Source organism: Peromyscus leucopus, chromosome 2, assembly GCF_004664715.2.
Source record: "Peromyscus leucopus breed LL Stock chromosome 2, UCI_PerLeu_2.1, whole genome shotgun sequence".
NCBI classification, from domain to species: domain Eukaryota; kingdom Metazoa; phylum Chordata; class Mammalia; order Rodentia; family Cricetidae; genus Peromyscus; species Peromyscus leucopus.
This window is the reverse complement of record NC_051064.1, coordinates 2,538,866-2,561,036: the sequence shown is the minus strand read 5'-3', so window position 1 is coordinate 2,561,036 and position 22,171 is coordinate 2,538,866. Positions and strand designations below refer to the sequence as shown.

The 22,171-nt window shown below is 37.0% G+C and overlaps 1 pseudogene; it reads right to left on the bottom strand.

Moving 5' to 3' along the window:
- Positions 1–1,562: 1,562 nt before the first annotated feature.
- LOC114696351 lies at positions 1,563–2,786 on the bottom strand (annotated as a pseudogene).
- Between the last annotated feature and the right edge of the window lie 19,385 nt (positions 2,787–22,171).

Sequence of the window (22,171 nt, the reverse complement as noted above, 5' to 3'; positions counted from 1 at the left end):
TGGAGATGTAGAAGGTCTAATGACTCACCTAATTCAGAAGGTCTAATGAAAGAATAAGGATTTAAAAATAATATTTATAATGTGTGATGACAACATATACCAAGAAGTTAAATAATCTGTTATACTAGTTTATTAAACAGACAATTGATAGTCCTCATAGATTTCTCTAATGCAGAGTCACTGATATGTTCTAGAAAGTTAAGACTAACCATAATAAAATCAACCAGCACATAAGACAGGAAAGCATAGTAGAATAACATCTGCTATTGGTGTTTTATTTAATAGCATTGTGTCATTAGCATTTTGAATGTTCATTTACAGTTTCACTAATGGAAGCATACTGAAGAGCTTATAAGAGAGGAGATCAAAAACATCACCAAGAACAGTAGTATTGCTTGTTGTGGCCAAGCAAGCGGGTGAGAGAGATGCATCACTTACTTCATTATAAAGCTGTTGAGAAAAGACCATAAAAGTACAGGCATGAGGACTTCATTGAATTCATTAGCTGGAATGCCCATCTATGAAAAGCAATGTGTAAAGAGCTGATGAAGTCTTGAGTGAATCTACATTGTTGACATTTGCAGGGCCATGTAAAGGACCAAATGGCTGAGATCCATGAGAATGACAAAGTTCAGAGTGATGACAAAGCCCTCCACTGGTCCATGTGAGAATGTTGGCAGTGTGTGCAAATTTTAGCAACCTTAGCCTCCTGCCTGACATTTATACCTCAGACTGCCCTCCTACAGAGACCTTCTACCAAGAGTAGCTAACTCCTCTCCACCATGCCTATATAATAAAGGCTCTGAGGTTTCAGGTTGTTGCATAGTTAATGCAGCTCCACCAAAGCATGCACAATTCACCAACCACAGATTTTCTTTATGTCTGTTCTTTTCCTTGCTTCTCCTATTCAGGTTTCTAGCACCAAGCTACAAAGGTCAATGCACATCAGATTTTATTCAATCCACTTCAAATACTTGCACGTTTCTTGAAAAAAAAAAAGGAACACACAAAAACATGCACATCTTCACACATGCATGTGCACACATATACACTTAAATAGATACATAGATAAATAAATAAATAAATCTCAAAAAGAATCCATCCATCTTTGAATTCTTAAAAGAAAGTTCTCCCACACTTACACACCAATGGACATCATTATTGTTTAATACATCATCAATTTCTCCTAACTTACAACTGGAATTTTATCTTATTTCAGTGCAAAGTCATGAAGTCATGAACAGTGACAAAGCTAACCAAAGGCTACATCATAAAGAGAACTAGCTTTGAGAGACAACTTTCTTTTATAGACAGACTATAAATAGATGCACTTTAGAACACATGACAGTTTTAGTTACTGAAGAATTCAAATGGGATCTTGAGGAATGTAGACAAATCCTGACACAGTGAGACAAGCTGAGATGTTCTGTAAGTGTATAAGGGCTCCTGATTCTGCATTTCAGCCACTAGCTGAATCTTGAGCTAACACCAAATGGAGATGCAAAAAGCACACTAAGTTGACTTAAGGGCTGAGCACAGGAACCAAAAAGGCAGGGAAACACTCAACATTCCTGAAAACATCCACCTCCAGGAAGGACTTTACCTTCCTGGAGCTTTAGGCTGACATCACCCCTCTGTGCTCACATAGCTGACTTTATCCTTTGTGTTCCCTTTGGCACAGCAAGTGTCAGTATCTCCACCACCTCTGACAGTGGTACAACCCCTGGAAGTGACTTTTATCACCGCTCCATGAGGAACATGGCTCTCCTGGCAAAAGCTTCCCATTCAAATATTCCAATAGATTCATTCCAATGCTTAGCTTGAGCCAGAGTCTCAGCATATTTCTTGCTGCTCTCAGTACCACAGTTCAAGTACATCCAACCAGCAGGCATGCCAAAGGCCACAACAGCTTAGCCAGTTTAGGCATTTCCTCAAATTGTCAGTAGTGACAAAGTCAACAGGCAAAGCAATGTTCATACCATTGTTCTCATTTTTGGACATGAGATCTTTGACCATCTTGGCCTCTTCTTCATCATGCAGAGAAATGCCAGTCTACATGTTGAGATCCTTAGAAAAGGTAAAAGCCATCCCATCACCAATGATCGAATTGACTTTGTCCAGCATCTTCTTGTTCAGCCAGTTGTGGTCTGCAAATTTAGCTCCTCCCAAGATGGCTATAAAGGATCACTCTTGATTTTTTAAAGCCTTGGTAAAGTAATTCAACTACTTCATCAAAAATCTATCAGCCTTCTGTGGCAGAATTACACCAACCATGGAGTTGTGGGCTTGGGGTGCTGCCCCCAAAGCATCACTGGCATAGACATTCCCTAGTTTGGGCAATGCAACTAAGAAATCATCTATTTTACCTGGCTCAGCTTTAACCTTGTTCCTAGAAGCATCCTTTCCTTTCCCTTTTTCCTCTACATGAAAGCAGAGGTTTCTTGGGGGGTGCTAGACCCAGCTACTAGATTGGCACAGGCATTCTCTACTTCTGGGCCTATACAGTCCTTCAAGAACAGAGTGTCCTTGTCCACCAGAGATTTGAGTTCCACTGCAACTGTCTTTTCAGGTATGAGAATACCATCAGACAGGCCCAGGTGACTCATAAAGTCAACAAACTTGGCTCCATTTTCCAAGCAGAATTTGATGCTTGAGACAGCAGTCTTGATCCCTTGGTTATTTGTTATCTGATTATTCTTCATAGGAACATTGCAGTCTACCCTCATCATGGCCCACTTCATGTACACTTGCAGCTTGTCCAAAGTCACCCTGTTAGAAAATAACATTTTGGAAACACTGTGGAGTCAAGAGGCCCAGAGCCGAGGAAGAGGATGAAAGTCCTATTTTTTTTAACTATCTTGTTAAGTTGTAAGATGGGAAGGAATGAAATATAACCATTTGGGAATATTTCATGAGTAAAATGTCTCTTTGAGAAATAGATGCACACAGGACCAGGGTCTAGATTGGAACTTGAGTTCTTTTTGTTCAAACCACTGGGATGCGCTGCTGTAATATATTCACTGCCAAGAGATACATTACTGAGCAAATGATGGAATCTATCATATACAGAAAAATTGACTTCCCATCAACTGCATAATATGAAAAGAAAAATTGTAATGAGAAGCACTGTCAAAATGTGAAATGGTATAAAATATATTCAGCATTCACACATAAAAAAGAAGGAGAAGCACCTGGTGCAAATCCTTACAGGAAAATTAACAGGAAGAAGACTGGGAGGCTGCAGGCTGCATGATGACACTCATATTTACCTCGTGCGAGATTTATTGACTTTTTTAAAATCTTGATAAGACTTGGAAAATGCATTCAGTGAAGGTATAAGGTATAGCTGTGTTTTTGTCAGAAGACAATAATTACAATACAGCATCAGTCAAAAGACACAGTCAAAAGACTCAGAGTTCCAATTCTGACTAAATCTGTATTACAACTCAGAAAAAATTTAAGATTTCATAAATACTTATGTGTTTTATAGAGTTCAGACCATCACTTATTTTGACTGTTTTAAAACCAAAAGATAAACATAATTGAAATGCTTTCATAGAAATAAAGCTAGAAATTGACTATTCATTATTTCTCATTGAAATGTAAACATTCTAGTAATTGAATAGCCATTCAAATGTCAAAAAATTAGTGGTAAGCGAAACCAGTAAATACTTCACATGAACTTACCTGAAACATTATATTTATAATAAATAATTTTGAGGAAAAAAATAATGAATTTTGGAAAATTATTATTTTATCTAATTCGCATTGTACTCATTAAACAACTATAAACAAAAATGTCTAAGATTCATGAATTAAAAAACAGTATTCATTTCAACTGTTTAAAATCTTTGTCCCATAGCAGAGACTGTACCTTTGCACTGATTTTGCTACCTTAGGCTCAGTTCAGAAGCAGGAAATGTCTTATTGTCCTCAAATACATACATTTCCCCAGCTTTTTATATTTGCTCATTTATCTTCTTGAGACAGTATCTTGCTAGATTACTCAGGTGAGTTTTGCATGTTAACTTTTATTTACTTTGGGTAAATATTTATTTAAGAAGTGGTTACAAACAGTTACAAATTATTAATCAAATCATTGCTCAAAGTTTTGCAAAATATTTGCTAAGTTAAATTTATTGCTAGGGCAAAAGCTATTTTTATTTTCATTTTCATTCACCAGATGCAAATACTTTATGAAGCCCAACATTTAGAGATATATAAAGGAAAAGATAATTTGAAGAAATTAACCAGGCTGATATTTATCTGAATTCATAACATTTCATTATTTAATTGCACATTCTAATTAAAATTTTGCTGGAATAACAATTGTACTTTGTAGCACAGTCACCATAACACTACTCTCTATTTCAATCAGTTCATATAATTTCTCTGTAACTGAAATTTCAGTATCTGTTATTAGTTAATATAGATACATTAATCACTTACCAGAGACTGAATCAAGTTCAAACCTAGGTTTGTCCAACTCCCAAACATCTACTTTGGGCAATATAGAGTTAAGGATTCTTTTCTAATTTTTAATATTCTCATATTATGTAAGCGGATGCTAATATTTCTGTTGTTTTATTAATCACATTGATTTATTTATTTTATATTCTAGCCAGTTTCCCCTCCCTCTTCTCCTCCCATTTCCTCCCCCACTTCCCTCTCCCCCTCAATCCACTCCTCCCTTTCTCTTCAGAAGGAGGCAGGCCTCCCATGGATATCATCAAAACATGGCACATCAGGTTGCAATGAGAATAAGCACCTACCCACATATTAAGGCTGGACAAGGCAGCCTTAGCGTCAGTGACAATTCTGCTCCCCCTGTGAGGAATCCCGCAAGTAGATCAAGCTACACAACTGTCACATATATGCAGAAGGCCTAGGTCAGTTTTATGCTGGCTTCCTGGTTGTCAGTTCAGACACTATGAGCTCCTATGAACCCAGGTTAGTCAATTCTGTGGGTTTCCTTGTGGTGTCCTTGACCCTTTTGACTCATTCAATCCTTTCTCCCTCTCTTCAGCAGGATTCCCTGAGCTCAGCCTAATGTTTGACTGTGGATCTCTGCATCTGTTTCCATCAGTAACTGAATCAGTAACTAACTCTCTGATGACAATCAGGCTAGGCACCAATCTATGAGTATAGCAGAATACTCATTTTTCTCCAATCATGTTTCATTCTATCATACATCTCTGGGCATCCAGCCTCTGGGTCCTGACCCTCCAGGCAGTGTCATGGGTGGGTTCACTCTGTGGCATGGGTCTCAGGCTAGAGCAGCCATTAGTTGGAGTCTCCCACAATCTGTGCCACCCTTTCCTCAGCACATCTCATAAGCAGGACAAACTGTAGGTCAAACGTGATATGTGGCTGGGTTGGTGTCCCAACCCTCCATTGGATGTCTTGCCTGGTCACAGGAGGTAACCACTTCAAGCTACATTACATATCCACTATTGCTAGGAGTCTTAGCTGGGGTCATCCTTGTAGATTCTTGAGTTTCCCTTGTATCAGGTCTCTACCTGACCCGAAATTCCCCCCCCCCTTTTCCAGTCATGCAGTCTTTCTCCCATGCACCCCCCAATCTGATCTCCTATGTTCCCATCCCCACCTGCCCCCAGTCTACTCAGGAAATCTCTTCTATTTCCCCTTCCCAGGGAGATTCTAGGGTCCCCCCTTGAGCCCTTCTTGTTACCTAGCCTGTCTGGGTCTATGTATTATAGCTCAGTTACCCTTTATTTTATAGCTAATATCCACTTATAACTGACTAAATATTATGATTGTCTATTTGGATCTGGGTTACCTCAATCATGATGATTTTTTTCTAGTTCATTCCTTTTGCTTGGAAATTTCATAATGTCATTGTTTTTAATAGCTGAGTAGTATTCATTGTGTAAACATACCACATTTTCTTTATCCATTCTTCAGTTGAGGTACATCTAGGTTGTATCTCTGTTCTAGCTTTTTTGAATAAAGCTGCCAGGAACATAGTTGAGCAAGTGTCCTTGTATTATGATTGAGCCATGGGTACAGCTGGGTCTTAAGACAGCTCTGTTTCCAATATTCTGAGAAAACTCCAAATTGATTTCCAAAGTGATTGTACAAGTTTGCACTTCCACCAGCAATGGAGAGGCGTTGCCCTAGCTCCACATCCCCCCCGACATAAGCTGTCATTTGTGTTTTTGATCTTAGTCATGCTGACAGGTGTAAGATGGAATCTCAGAGTCATTTTGATATACATTTCACTGATGGATAAATATGTTGAACATTTCTTTCAGTGATTCTCTATCCTTTGAAATGCCTCTGTTGAGAATTCTGTACAGATCTGCATCCCATATCTTTAATTGGATAATTTGGCTTGTTGATGTCTAGTTTCTTGAGTATATATTTTGTGAAAATCTTTTCCAATTATGTAAGCTGCCATTTTGTCCTATTGATGGTGTCCTTTGCCTTACAGAAGCTTTTTTTGGTATCATGAGGTCCCGTTTATTAATTGTCAATCTTAGTGCCAGTGCTACTAGTATTATATTCAGGAAGTTGTCTCCTGTGCCAATGCATTAAAGGCTATTCCTCATTCTCTCTTCTATCAGGTTCAGTGTGTCTGGTTTTATGCTAAGGTCTTTGATCCACATGGACTTGAGTTTTTTGCAAGGTGATAGTTATGGATTTATTTGCATTCTTCTACATGCTGACATCCAGTTAGACCAGCATCATATTCCAGGATACACTGTTTTTTCCATTGTGTATTTCTGACTTCTTTGTCTAAAATCAAGTTTCTATAGGTGTGTAGATTTATATCTGGGTCATTGATTCCATTCTATTGATTCATCTGTGTGTTTTATGCCAATACAATGCAGTTTTTAGTGCTACAGCTCTGTAATAGAGGTTGAAATCAGGGATGGTGATGCCTCTTGAAATTCTTTTATTGTACAGGATTGTTTTAGCTATCCTGTGGGGTTTTTTTGTTTGTTTGTTTCTCCATATGAAGGTGAGTATTGTTCTTTCAATGTTTGTAAAGAATTATGTTGGAATTTTAATGGAGATGGCTTTAAATCTGTAGATTGCTTTTTGGTAAGATGGCCATTTTTACTAGGTTAATCCTATGGATCCATGAGCAAGGCAAATCTTTCCATCTTGTATACCTTCTCCAATTTCTTTATTCAAAGACTTGAAGTTCTTGTCATACAGGTCTTTTACTTGCTTACTTAGAATTACCCAAAAATATTTTTATATTATGTGTGGCTATTATAAAGGGTATTATTTCCCTGATTTCTTTCTCAGCCTATTTACAATTTGTGTGTAAGTGGTCTACTGAGTTTTTTAAATTAATCTTGTATCAAGTCACTTCACTAAAGGTGTTTATCAGGTATAAGAGTTTCCTGGAAGAATTTTTGGGGTCACTTATGTTTACGATCACATCACTTGTAAATAGTGATAATTTGATGTCTTCCTTTCCAATTAGTATCCCCTTGATTTCTGTTAGTTTTGTTATTGCTTTAGCTAGAAGTACTATATTGAATGGATATGGAGAGAGTGGACAGCCTTGTCTTGTTCCTGATTTTAGTACAAGAACAAAATTGTTTTGAGTTTCTCTGCATTTAATTTTATGCTGTTTTGGGCTTGTTGTATATGGGTTTTATTATGTTTAGGTGTGTCCCTCCTATCTCTGTTCTCTCTAAGACTTTTATCATGAAGGGGTATTGGCTTTTGTAAAAGTTTTGTTCAGTATCTAATGAGAGGATCATGTATTTTTTTTCCTTCAGTTTATTTATAGATCACATTGACTGATTTTCATTTGTTTGAACCATTCCTGTATTTGTGGGATGAAGCCTACTTGATCATGGTGGACGATCTTTTTGACATGTTGTTATAATCAGTTTTCAAATATTTTGTTGAGTATTTTTACATCATTGTTCATGAGTGAAATTGGTCTATATTCCTTTTTCTTTGCTGAGTCTTTGTCTGGTTTTGGGTATTAGGGTGACTGTGCGTCATAAAATTAATTTGCTGATTTTCCTTCTTTTGTTTCTATTTTGTGGAATAATTTAAAGAATATTAGTATTAGCTCTTCTTTGAATGTTTAATAGAATTCTGCACTAAAACCATCTGGCCCTGGGGTTTTTTGTTGTTGTTGTGAGCCTTTAATGACTGCTTCTATTTCCCTCGTGGTTATAGATTTAAATAAATAATTTATCTGATATTGTATTAACTTTGGTAAGGGTTATCTATGGAGAAAATGGTCCATTTCTTTTAGAATTTCCAATTTTGTGTAATACAGGCTTTTAAAGTATAACCTAATAATTATTTGGATTTCTTCAAGTGTCTGTTGTTATGCCCCCCCCTTTTATTTCTGATTTTAATAATTTGGATGTTCTTTCTCTGCCTTTTAGTTAGTTTGGGTAAGGATCTGTCTATCTTGTTGATTTTCTCAAAGAACCAACTCTTTGTTTCATTGATTCTTTGTATTCTCTGTGTTTCTATTTTATTGATTTCAGACCTAAGTTTGATTATTTACTGCCCTCTACTCCTCTTGGGTATGTTTGCTTCTTGTTGTTCTAGAGCTTTCAGGTGTGCTGTTAGATTGCTGCTATTAGATCTCTTGAATTTGTTTCTTCAGGCACTTAGTACTGTAAACATTCATCTTAGCACTGCTCTCATTGTGTCTCATAAGTTTGGGTGTGTTGTGCATTCATTTTCATTGAATTCTAGGAAGTCTTTAATTTCATTCTTTCTTTTTTGACCCAGTGGTAATTCAGTAGAAAGTTCTTCACTTTCCCAGAGTTTACAGGCTCTCTGTTGTTTCTTTTGTTATTGTAATCTGGCTTTATTCCATGGTGGTCTAATGAGATACAATTTTCTTGTATCTGTTGAAACTTGCTTTGTAATTCAGTATATGGTCAATTTTGGAGAAAGTTCCATGAGTTGCTGAGAAAAAGATATATTATTTGTGTTTCAGTGAAATGTTCTTTAGATATTTATCAGTCCCATTAAAGTCATAATGTCTGTTATTCCCATTATTTGTCTGCTGAGTTTCTGTCTGGCAGACCTGTCCACTAGTGAGAGTGGAGTGTTGAAGTCTCCCACTATTAATGTGTGGGGTTTAAGCTTTAGTAATATTTCTCTTACAAATGTGGATGTCCTTGCATTTGCGACATGGATGTTCAGAACTGTGACACCATCTTGGTGGAATTTTCCTTTGATAACTATGAAATGTCCTCTATCTCTTGATTAATTTTAGTGTGTCTATTTTGGTAGCTATTAAGACAGCTGCACCAGCATGCTTCTTAGGTCCATTTGATTGGGAAATCTTTCCAACCCTTTACTTTGAGGTAATATCTATCTTTGATGTTGAGGTGTGTTTATTGTGTAAAGCAAAAGAATGGATTCTGTTTTCATATCCATTCTGTTATTCTGTGTGTTTTTAATTGGATACTTGAGTCCATAGATGTTGTTGATATTACTGACCAGTGACTGTTAATTTCTGTGTTTATTTGGGGGTGTGGGTGGCGATGATGGTGGTTTCGTGTGTGTATGTTTATTTCCCTTCTTTAGTTTTTGCTGGTGTGAGATTATTTATTGTGTTTTCATGGATGTAGATAACTTCCTTGGTTTGGAGTTTTCCTTTTAGTATCTTCTGTAGGGCTGGATTTGTAGATAGATATTGTTTAAATTTAACTTTGCCATGTATTATCATGTTTTTTTCCTTCTAAAGTTATTGAAAATTTTGCTGGATATGGTAGTCTAGAATGGCATCCATGATCTCTTAGAGTCTGTGAGATATATCTGTCTGGGTCCTTCTTGATTTAGAGTCTCCATTGAGAAACCAGGTGTAATTTCAATAGGTCATCATTTTTATGTTGCTAGGTCTTTCTCTCTTGTAGCTATTAATATTCTTTCATTGTTTTTACATTTAGTGTTTTGATTATTATGTGATAAGGGGATATTTTAGTGGTACAATCTATTTGGTGTTCTGTAAGCTTCTTGTACCTTTGTAGGTATATCCTTCTTTAGTTTGGGAAATTTTTCTCCTATGATTTTGTTCAGGGACTTTGAGCTGGGATTCTTCTCCTTCTATTTCTACTATTCTTATGATTTATCTTTTTATAGTGTCCCAGATTTCTTGGATGTTTTGTTAGGAATATTTTAGATTTAACATTTTCTTAGATGGATGAATATATTTCTGCTATAGTATCTTCAATGCCCGAGATTCTCTCCTTAATCTCTTATGTTCTGTTGGTGATGCTTACGTATGTAGTTGCTGTTCACTAACCCAGATCATTTCCAGAATTCTGTAAGATTGTGTTTTCTTTATTGCTTCTATTTTGATTTTCATATCTTGAATAGTTTGCATCACCTGTTTCTGTTTTTCTCTTCTTTATTTTATTTATTTATTTATTTATTTGTTTGTTTGTTTGTTTATTGTTTCTTTGTTTTTTGACTCTTTGCTTTCTTGGCATTCTGTAAGAGGTTTATTGATTTCCTTCTATTTTTGTTTGTTTTTTCCCCATTTTTTAAGGGATTTTTTCATTTCCTATTTAAGGACCTCTATCATCTTCTTAAAATTATTTTTAAGGTCTTTTTTGTGTGTTTTAGCTATGTTGTAATGTTCAGGTCTTGCTATTATAATGCATCAAAAAGTTGCTATCTTGCTGTGTTCTGGTGGTGTCATATTTCCCTTTCTTTTATTGATATTGTATTCTAACATTGGCATTTAGGCATCTGAATTTGGGATGGTTATGTTTCTAGGTGTTGAATTCTGCATTTGTCTTTGCTGTATGGGTGTTTTCTTCCTTGGTTTCTGTTTTCTGTCTGTTTTTTTTTTTTCCTAAATGGTCAAGGATTCCAGTGACTGGAGAGTCGTCAGGTCCACGATGGTGTCTCTGCTGGGATTTTGAGTGGCTTGGGTCCTTATATCTGGCCTGACTTATGGTAAAGCCAAAGTCTTCTTCTAAAGTTGTAGGCCAGAATATAGAGCCTGGGATAGGGGGTGCAGCCTGGGGTTATTGGGTGGGTTTTAGTAAATGTTAGCAGTCAGTGGTCAGTGTCTTACTTGGGGTCCATAGAGCCAGTCTGGCTCCGGTATCTATAGGGACTCTACAGGGAGACGCACCAGAAAAACTCTCAGATGAAGAAGAGAGTAGAAATAAAGCTAAAATAGCTAACAATTAATTTTGTTCATTTGGTAGAAAAAGAATTTCCAGTGGGTAGACTTTGACCCACAAGAAAAATACTTGAATTATGTAAAATATCTATTTTTTTTTAACCAAAGAGTAATGAGTGCTCTGTTGATGAGTACACTCCTCCAAATGCATGTTAGATGTGACTCAGGGTTAAAAATATTTCCTCTTTAGAAGCTGAAGTGAGAAAAGAACCATTAATATTCCTTAACATTCTTAATCCTGTAGCTTATTTAAAGATAATATATTACCATTACTTACCTAGTCTTTTCCTTTCTCCTTTGAGTAAAGAAAAAATGAGTACACATCTTCAATAACTCAGGAGATATTATAAATGATTAAAACATGTTTGGAGGGAGAGCTGGGGGTGGGAAGAGGGAAGAGGTGGGATCTGTGGTTGGTATGTGGAGTGAGTGGAGAATTTCTTAATTTAAAAAATGAAAAAAAATAAAATAAAATAAATGTTTGAAATGATTTAATAGCTGAAAATAAGTGTTAAGTGAGGTATGCAGAGATTGAAATTTTCATGTAGTATTGATGAAACTAAAGTCTTTGTAGACATTCTGTAGCATCCCAGGCTCTGTATTACTAAATCTAGGGATTCCTGTGTTAAGTATACACTATCACTGAGCTATACTCCCAGCCCTACAGTCCTATTATGTATGAGCATCTCTTGGACTGAAAATCACATTTCTGAAAATTATCTTCTAAAGAGATACCACACATAGTTATCTCCAAGTTAGAACAGTTGTCCTAGTCTACTTTATAATTATATAATTTATATGTTTTAAACAATTTAATGATGAGTGATAATGAAATAAATGTTAGTACATGGAATATCAGACAGCCATTAAAAATGATGGTATGAAACTATTTTCTTCACACCAAAAGATGACACAACACATATGCAAAAAATCCAGATCACTCTTCTGTGATTAAATGCACATGAGTACAGGGAAACACAGAGAGATTCATTGAAACTTGAATGGTAAATATGGCTGCCAGTGCTTCTATTTTATAGACTATTTAACTTTAGTCAATAGTTATTTAAAATACTTATAATTGAAAAAGATATGGTAGATAGCTTAGGGAAAGAAGAATTAAGTAAAAGGAATTAAGAAAGAGGTTTTTACTGGAGCAGTACAAAATGAACCAAACTCAGCACATCTAAGTATTATACAAAATCTATTATATTTCTATATAAGAGCAAGAATAACTCCAACAAGAGTGGCATTAAGAATAATTAGATGGGTGAATATGATCAAAATACAATGTATAAAATTTAACCAAAAAATGAAAGAAGGATGCTTATGAATATATTTAACATATTAAATGCACAGTGAGAAGCTGCTGTGTGGCAGGCCCCATTCTCTACAGAGAAACACAAACAGAAAATTACCCCTGACCCTCATGGGATTAGAATGTGGGCTCCAATTCTTTTATACTCCAGGTAACTTTTCAGTGAACATTCCTCATTCCTTTTATAGAATTCTGCTCTTTTAGATGATTTCTAGAGTTTATGTATTACAGAGTGCCCAAGCTTTAACCTGAGAGTAGCAGATTATATGCACATTGCTAAATGTTTGTTGAAGGGATGGTATTGTGAAAAAGCACTGGTAATTTAAACAACAGAAAAATCTAATCACATATTTAACTTGAATCAATTTTTAAGTATTTTAAATTGTAAAGAAATATTAATTCCAAAATACCTCATATCTCTCTCATTTAAAGGAGGAATTTGTTAATATTTAAAATTCTTATTCTAAGAAGCTGGTCCAAAAATCAGCAAAAATTTCCTTATAGAAAAAAAAACTACATTTGCTACTGAAATTTCTACTAATATTCCTCCTGTGTAAATTTAATCATTTCTCTCCAAAAATTAGTCAAGTTTAAAACTAAATCAATCTTTTAAAATGTGCAGTGAGAAGGGAAATTGCCCTCCTTTACTTAAAAGTGTAGCTCTATGCTACCTAATTAAAATACCAGCATATAAAGTATATATGGTGGGTACAGAAGAAATAAAAAGTCTTGTCAACCCTGAAGTTAGCAGATTTGTAAGTGACATAGTTTTAAAGTAGAGGATTATCACCTTCCCTGGAGGTGAGAGGAAGGTCCCCAGGAATAAAACCTCCCTGTTAAGCAAGAGGCAAGTTTCCAACATGGCAAACATATGCACAAACTCACATGCTTTAGAATGTGAAAAAAAATCAAAGGCCACCACAGAAATATTTCTAAATAGTTATTCAAACATTGGGTGTATGGCACATAATATTACTTAAGCTCCTGAATATTTACTTAATATACTTTCCTATAGCAAAGCTTTTAAATATGGGGGAAAGTAATGTGTTTTTATATTGATTTTGGAATTATTCCCAATTATTACATAGTAAGTTTTCTTGGGTGTTCTAGGAACTATCCTAAAACTATATGTATCCAGGAATATTATTCTAGATATGATGCTTATACAAATCCTTACAAATACAAAAAATTAATAGTTCGCAGAAAGTCAGTTGTCATTATTTGAATGTTTAAAAAACAGAGAACAGTCCATACCCACCCACAGCACTGACAAAAGTATTAAAAATAGAAAAGCACAAAAGAAATATAAGGTCTCTGCCATTTTGTTACAAGAGGTAATGGAACATGTAAGAAGCATGCTGTCTTGGTCACTATGTTCTTTTTATTTGGTTCTTTTTTTTTTCCTTTTATTTTATTTTACAATACCATTCAGTTCTACATATCAGCCACGGATTCCCTTGTTCTCCCCACTCTCACCCCCCTCCCCTTCCCTCCAGCCCACCCCCCATTCCCACCTCCTCCAGGACAAAGCCTCCCCCGAGGACTGAGATCAACCTGGTAGACTCAGTCCAGGCAGGTCCATTCCCCTGCTCCCAGGCCGAGCCAAGAGACCCTGCATAAGCCCCAAGTTTCAAACAGCTAACTCATGCAATGAGCACAGGACCTGGTACCACTGCCTGGATGCCTCCCAAACAGATCAAGCCAATCAACTGTCTCACCTATTCAGAGGGCCTGATCCAGTTGGGGGCCCCTCAGCCTTTGGTTCATAGTTCATGTGTTTCCATTCATTTGGCTATTTGTCTCTGTGCTTTTTCCAATCTTGGTCTCAACAATTCTTGCTCATATAAACCCTCCTCTTTCTCGCTAATTAGACTCCCGGAGCTCCACCCTGGATCTAGCCGTGGATCTCTGCATCCAGATCCCTCAGTCGTTGGATGGGGTTTCTAGCACGACTATTAGGGTGTTTGGCCATCCCATCACCAGAGTAGGTCAGTTCGGGCTTCTCTCGACTATTGCCAGCAATCTATTGTGGGGGTATCTTTGTGGATTTCTGTGGGCCTCTCTAGCACTTTGTCTCTTCTTTTTCTCATGTGGTCTTCATTTACCATGGTCTCCTATTCCTTGTTCTCCCTCTCTGTTGTTGATCCAGCTGGGATCTCCCGCTCCCACAGGCTCTCTTTTCCCTCAACCCTCACCCTCCATTACTCCCACTCATGTCCACGTTGTTCATGTAGATCTCAGCCATTTCTCTGTCATTGGGCAATCCTCATGTCTTTCTTGGGGTCCTGTTTTCCAGGTAGCCTCCCTGGTGATGTTAGTAGCAGTCCAGTCATCCTTGTCCCACATCTAGTATCCTCCTATGAGTGAGTACATACCATATTTGTCCTTCTGAGTCTGGGTTACCTCACTCAGGATGATTTTTTTCTAGATCCATCCATTTGCCTGCAAACCTCATGATGTCATTGTTTTTCTTTGCTGAGTAGTATTCCATTATAGCCACAAATGACATAAAATACCTTGGGGTAACACTAACCAAGCAAGTGAAGCACCTATACGACAAGAATTTTAAGTCCCTGGAAAAAGAAATTTATTTGGTTCTTTTTTTAAAATTAATGATAATTTATTCATATTTCAGGGTACAGATTGTACAGAAGCAATTTTTAATTATTTTCTTGCCAGTTAACGAAATCAGTTCATTTAATGGTACAATCACAATTATTTGGTTCTTTTTATTTGGTTATTAGAGTCCCTTGGAGCTTCTGCCTGCTCCTCCAGTGCTATAAGAGAAATCTCTTATTTCTCCAATCAAAACATATGAATCATGAAGTTCAGGCAATGGAAAACCATGCAAGCACGAAAAGAAGAAACTATTGAAACAGATAACATGGGTGAACTGCAAAAAGTCTATGTTCAGCAAAACAGCTGGTTTCAAAAAAAGTGTATATGTTGCTTTCATTTATTTGAAGTTCAAGAAAGAAATCTCTCTTCTACTGAGGGAAATCACAGGTTTTCAGCATAAAAACTGGACTTGCAATTACATGGAAATGTGCAAAGGACAGGTTTAGGAAGAGACATATCTTGACTTTGGTATATGTTACACCAGTATGTATATTATCCCTATATTCTCTAAAATGCACAAAATTCTATGCTCAAACTGGCTTCATTTTTGGTGTATAGTTTAAGTGTTAATAAAGTAGAATTTAAATTTCATCAAAGAAAAACAAATAAGGAAAGAATGGGAATACTTCTTCAGGTGTAAGAAAGACTACCATTTTTCTACATACTAGCCATTTGTTCCATGTGTGGACAATGGATTTATTATAAACAGATATCAAGAAACTAAAATAGGCCACCAAACTTTCTCACACTTTGTATATTAACATATTGACATACAGTAACCACAAAGTTAGTTCAAACTAAACACATTTCATAAATCACAGCCTAATCAGAATTTAAGTAATTCCTAATATAGTCAAAGTTCTATCTATGTTACCTCTAAAATTCAAATCCATTTATAAGAAATCATGGAGTTACACTAATACCTACAATGACATTCTGTTTCATCATAAAATGCATTACAGGGCAGGGGAAATGGCTCAGTAGGTAAAAAGCCCTTACTAGGTAAATTGAACTCAGATCCCCAGAAAGTGTGTAAAAAGTGTGGTACCACCATCATCGCAGCATTCCTCCTGATAGATGGGAAACAGAGTCAGGAGAACTGCCTGAAATCTCACAGGTCAGGTAGTCTGCAGAACATATGAGACCCAAACAATATGAGAGCCCCTGCCTCAAATAACATACAAAGGGGGTTGACTCTTGAAAGCTATACTCTCTACATAAATACAAGAACATGCTAAATGATCACACACACACCTTAAAGTAGTTCATTTCTAGATTTTATCAAAAAATTAAGAGAATATTTGTTAAATTGCTATCTTTCTCTGTAAGCATAAACTGAGAAAATTTATAATATTTATCATAATTGCCCATTAAAAGTTAGATTGAACCCACTAATCTCCATGCAAAAGACCAAGAACTTCCCACCTATAATTTTTACTATGTACTAGAAATTTAGAACAACAAAAGAATAAAAAATTACTATGAAAATCCATGAGTTTATAACCCTTTAAAAGCAAAAAGCACTCATGGAAATACATACTATTCATGGCTTATTAAATATTCCTCTCCATTTATTCTAGTTTACATTGTGTTGCTGTGATAAACACATGCCCAACAACAACTTGAGGAGTATGATAAGATAAAAAAGGGAGATTATTGAATCTACTTTTAAAAAGGAACTACTTGTTTTACATAGGCTAAGTAATGAAAATTTTTTGTCTGAGTTTATCAAATGTTACTGGACTGGACATTATTAATATATATAATGGAGTTTTTGTCTGACTCTGTCTAATGATAATGAACATCATTAACATAATTCTTTTTTATCATTTTTTCCTTTTTATTTATTTATTTTACAATACTATTCAGTTCTACATAATAGCCACAGATTCCCTTGTTCTCTCCCTTCCTGCCTCCCTCCCCTTCCCCCCAGCCCACCCCCCATTCCCACCTCCTCCAGATCAAGGTCTCCCCCGAGGACTGGGATCGACCTGATAGACTCAGTCCAGGCAGGTCCAGTCCCCTCCTCCCAGATTGAGCCAAGCATCCCTGCATAAGTCCCAGGTTTCCAACAGCTAACTCATGCAACGAGCCCAGGACCTGGTACCACTGCCTAGATGCCTCCCAAACAGATCAAGCCAATCGACTGTCTCACCTATTCAGAGGGCCTGATCCAGTTGGGGACCCCTCAGCCTTTGGTTCATAGTTCATGTGTTCCCATTCATTTAGTTATTTGTCCCTGTGCTTTATCCAGCCTTGGTTTCAACAATTCTTGCTCATATAAACCCTCCTCTTTCTCATTAATTAGACTCCCAGCGCTCCACCAGGGGCCTAGGTGTGGATCTCTGCATCAAGATTCCTCAGTCCTTGAATGGGGTTTATGGCACAACTATTAGGGTGTTTGGCCATTCCATCACCAGAGTAGGTCAGTCCCAGCCCTCTCTGGACCATTGCCAGCAGTCTTTTGTGGGGGTATCTTTGTGAATTTCTGTGGACCTCTTTAGCTCTCCGTCTCTTCCCTTTCTCATGTGGTCTTCATTTACCATGGTCTCCTATTCTTTGTTCTCCCTCTCTTTCCTTGATCCAGCTAGGATCTCCCGCTCTCTTTCCCTCGACCCTCGCCCTTCAATGCTCCCACTCATGTCCAGGCTGTTCATGTAGATCTCATCCATTTCTCCGTGCCTTTCTTGGGGTCCCGTTTTCCAGGTAGCCTCACTGGTGATGTGAGTAGCAGTCCAGTCATCCTTGTTCCACAGCTAGCATCTTCCTATGAGTGAGTACATACCATATTTGTCTTTCTGAGTCTGGGTTACCTCACTCAGGATGATTTTTTCTAGATCCATCCATTTGCCTGCAAACCTCATGATGTCATTGTTTTTCTCTGCTGAGTAGTATTCCATTGTGTATATGTGCCACAATTTATTTATCCATTCTTCAGTTGAAGGGCATCTAGGTTGTTTCCAGGTTTTGGCTATTACAAACAATGCTGATATGAACATAGCTGAGCAAGTGCTCTTGTGGTATGATTGAGCATTTCTTGGGTATATGCCCAGGAGTGGTATAGCTGGATCTTGGGGATATTGATTCCCAATTTTCTAAGAAAGCGCCATATTGATTTCCAAAGTGGTTATACAAGTTTGCATTCCACCAGCAGTGGAGGAGAGTTCCCCTAGTTCCACATCCTCTCCAGCATAAAGTGTCTTCAGTGTTTTTGATCTTAGCCATTCTGACAGGCGTAAGGTGGTATCTCAGAGTTGTTTTGATTTGCATTTCCCTGATGATTAGGGATGTTGAGCAATTCCTTAAATGTCTTTCAGCCATTTGAGTTTCCTCTGTTGAGAATTCTCTGTTTAGTTCTAAAACCCATTTCTCAATTGGACTGTTGGTCGTTTTGATGTCTAATTTCTTGAGTTCCTTATATATTCTGGATATCAGTCCTCTGTCACATGTGGAGTTGGTGAAGATCTTTTCCCATTCTGTAGGCTGTCGCTTTGCTTTGTTGACCGTATCCTTTGCTCTACAAAAACTTCTCAGTTTCAAGAGGTCCGATTGATTGATTGTTTGTCTCAGTGTCTGTGCACTGGTGTTATATTTAGGAAGTGATCTCCTATGCCAATGTGTTCAAGACTATTTCCTACTTTCTCTTCTAGCAGGTTCAGAGTAGCTGGATTTATGTTGAGGTCTTTGAACCACTTGGACTTAAGTTTTGTGCACGGTGACAGATATGGATCTATTTGCAGCCTTCTACACATTGATTTCCAGTTATGCCGGCACCATTTGTTGAAGATGCTTTCTTTTTTCCATTGTACACTTTTGGCTTCTTTGTCAAAAATTATATGTTCATAGGTGTGTTGGTTAATGTCAGGGTCTTCAATTCGATTTCATTGGTCCACATGTCAGTTTTTACGCCAATACCAAACTGTTTTTATTACTGTAGCTCTATAGTAGAGCTTGAAGTCAGGGATTGTGATGCCTCCAGAGGTTGTTTTATTGTACAGGATTCTTTTGGCTATCCTGGGATTTTTGTTTTTCCATATGAAGTTGAGTATTATTCTTTCCAGGTCTGTGATGAATTGTGTTGGTATTTTGATGGAGATTGCATTGAATCTGTAGATTGCTTTTGGTAAGATTGCCATTTTTACTATGTTTACCCTGCCTATCCATGAGCATGGGAGATCTTTCCATTTTCTGACATCTTCTTCAATTTCTTTTTTCAGGGACTTAATGTTCTTGTCATATAGGTCCTTCACTTGCTTGGTTAGTGTTACCCCAAGGTATTTTATGTCATTTGTGGCTATTGTAAAGGGTGATGTATCTCTGATTTCCTTCTCAGCTTCTTTGTCCATTGTATATAGGAGGGCTACTGATTTTTTTTGAGTTGATCTTGTATCCTGCTATGTTGCGGAAGGTGTTTATAAGCTTTATCAGTTCCTGGGTGGAATCTTTGGGGTCACTCAAGTATACTATCATGTCATCTGCAAATAGGGGAAGCTTGAATTCTTCCTTTCCAATTTGTATCCCCTTAATCTCCTTATGTTGTCTTATTGCTCTGGCTAGAACTTCAAGTACTATATTGAATAAGTATGGGGAGAGTGGACAGACTTGCCTCGTTCCTGATTTTAGTGGAATTGCTTTGAGTTTCTCTCCATTTAATTTGATGTTGGCTGTTGGCTTGCTGTAAATTGCCTTTATTATGTTTAGGTATGCTCCCTGTATTCCTGATCGCTCCAAGACTTTTATCATGAAGGGGTGTTGGATTTTGTCAAATGCCTTTTCTGCATCTAGTGAGATGATCATGTGTTTTTTTTTTCTTTGAGTTTTTTTATATGGTGTATTACATTGATGGACTTTCGTATGTTGAACCACCCTTGCATCAGTTGGATGAAGCCTACTTGATCATGGTGGATAATTGTTCTGATGTGTTCTTGGAGTCTGTTTGCCAGTATTTTATTGAGTATTTTTGCATCAATGTTCATGAGGGAGATCGGTCTGTAGTTCTCTTTCTTTGTTGCATCATGGTTTGGTTTAGGAATCAGGGTAATTGTAGCCTCATAGAAGGAGTTGGGTAATGTTCCTTCTGTTTCTATTATGTGGAACAATTTAGAGAGTATTGGTAATAATTCTTCTTTGAAGATCTGGTAGAATTCTGCGCTGAAACCATCTGGTCCTGGGCTTTTTTTGTTTGGGAGACTTTTCTATTTCCTTAGGGGTTATCAGACTATTTAAATAGTTTATCTGGTCTTGATTTAACTTAGGTGTGTGGTACCTATCCAGAAAATTGTCCATTTCTTTTAGGCTTTCCAGTTTTGTGGCATAGAGGTTTTTGAAATATGACCTGATAATTCCCTGGATTTCCTCAATGTCTGTTGTTATGTTCCCCCTTTTCATTTCTGATTTTGTTGATTTGGATTCTCTCTCTCTGTCTTTTGGTTAGTTTGAATAAGAGCTTGTCTATCTTGTTGATTTTCTCAAAGAACCAACTCTTTGTTTCATTAATTTTTTGTATTATTCTCTTAGTTTCTAATTTATTAATTTCACCTCTCGCTTTGATAATTTCCTGGCGTCTAGTCTTCCTGGGAGACTTTGCTTCTTCTTGTTCTAGAGCTCTCAGGTGTGCTGTTAAGTCACTAGTGTGGGATTTCTCCAACTTCTTTATGTGGGCATTTAGTGCTATGAATTTCCCTCTTAGCACTGCTTTCATAGTGTCCCATAAGTTTGGGTATGTGGTGTCTTCATTTTCATTGATCTCTAGGAAGTCTTTAATTTCTTTCTTTATTTCTTCCTTAACCCATTGGTGATTCAGGTGAGCATTATTCAGTTTCCATGAGATTGTAGGTTTTCTGTAGTTTTTGTTGTTGTTGAAATCTAACTTTAAACCACGGTGGTCTGATAGAACACAGGAGGTTATTCCAATTGTTTTGTATCTGTTGAGATTTGCTTTGTGGCCAAGTATGTGGTTGATTTTAGAGAAAGTTCCATGGGGTGCTGAGAAGAAGGTATATTCTTTCTTGTTAGGATGGAATGTTCTGTAGATATCTATTAGGTCCAATTGGGTCATGACATCAGTTAAGTCTTTTATTCTCTGTTAAGTTTCAATTTGGGAGATCTGTCCAGTGGTAAAAGTGGGGTGTTGAGATCTCCCACTATTAATGTGTGGGGTTTTATATGTGGTTTAAGCTTTAGTAATGTTTCTTTTACATATGTGGGTGCCCTTGTGTTTGGGGCAAAAATGTTCAGAATTGAAACTTCATCTTGGTGGATCATTCCTGTGATAAAGATGTAATGCCCTTCTTGATCTCTTTTGATTGATTTTAGTTTGAAGTCTATTTTGTTGGATATCAGGATGGCTACACCCTCTTGTTTCTTAAGACCATTTGATTGGAAAGTCTTTTCCCAGCCTTTTATTCTTAGGTAGCGTCTGTCTTTGAATTTGAGATGTGTTTCTTGTATGCAGCAGAAAGATGGGTCCTGCTTTTTTGTCCATTCTGTAAGCCTATGTCTTTTTATAGGTGAATTAATTCTGTTGATATTAAGGGATATTAACGACCAGTGATTGTTCATCCCTGTTATTTTTGGTGGTAGTGTGTGTGTACTTCTCTTCTTTGGGGTTAACTGTTGTGGCTTTATCTATTGCCTGTGTTTTCGAGTGTGTATCTGACTTCCTTTGGTTGGAATTTTCCTTCTAGTGCTTTCTGTAGGACTGGGTTTGTGGATAGGTATTGTTTAAATCTGGCTTTGTCTTTGAATGTCTTGTTCCTTCCATCTATGATGATTGAAAGTTTTGCTGGGTATATTAGTCTGGGCTGACATCCATGGTCTCTTAGCGTCTGTATTACATCTGTCTAGGTCCTTCTGGCTTTCAAAGTCTCCATTGAGAAATCGGGTGTTATTCTGATGGGTTTACCTTTATAGGTCACTTGGCCTTTTTCCTTTGCTGCTCTTAATATTCTTTCTTTATTCTGTACGTTTAGTTGTTTAATTATTATGTGTTGAGGGGACTTTTTTGGGGGGTCTAGTCTGTTTGGTGTTCTATAGACTTCTTGTATCTTCATAGGCATTTCCTTCTTTAAGTTGCGAAA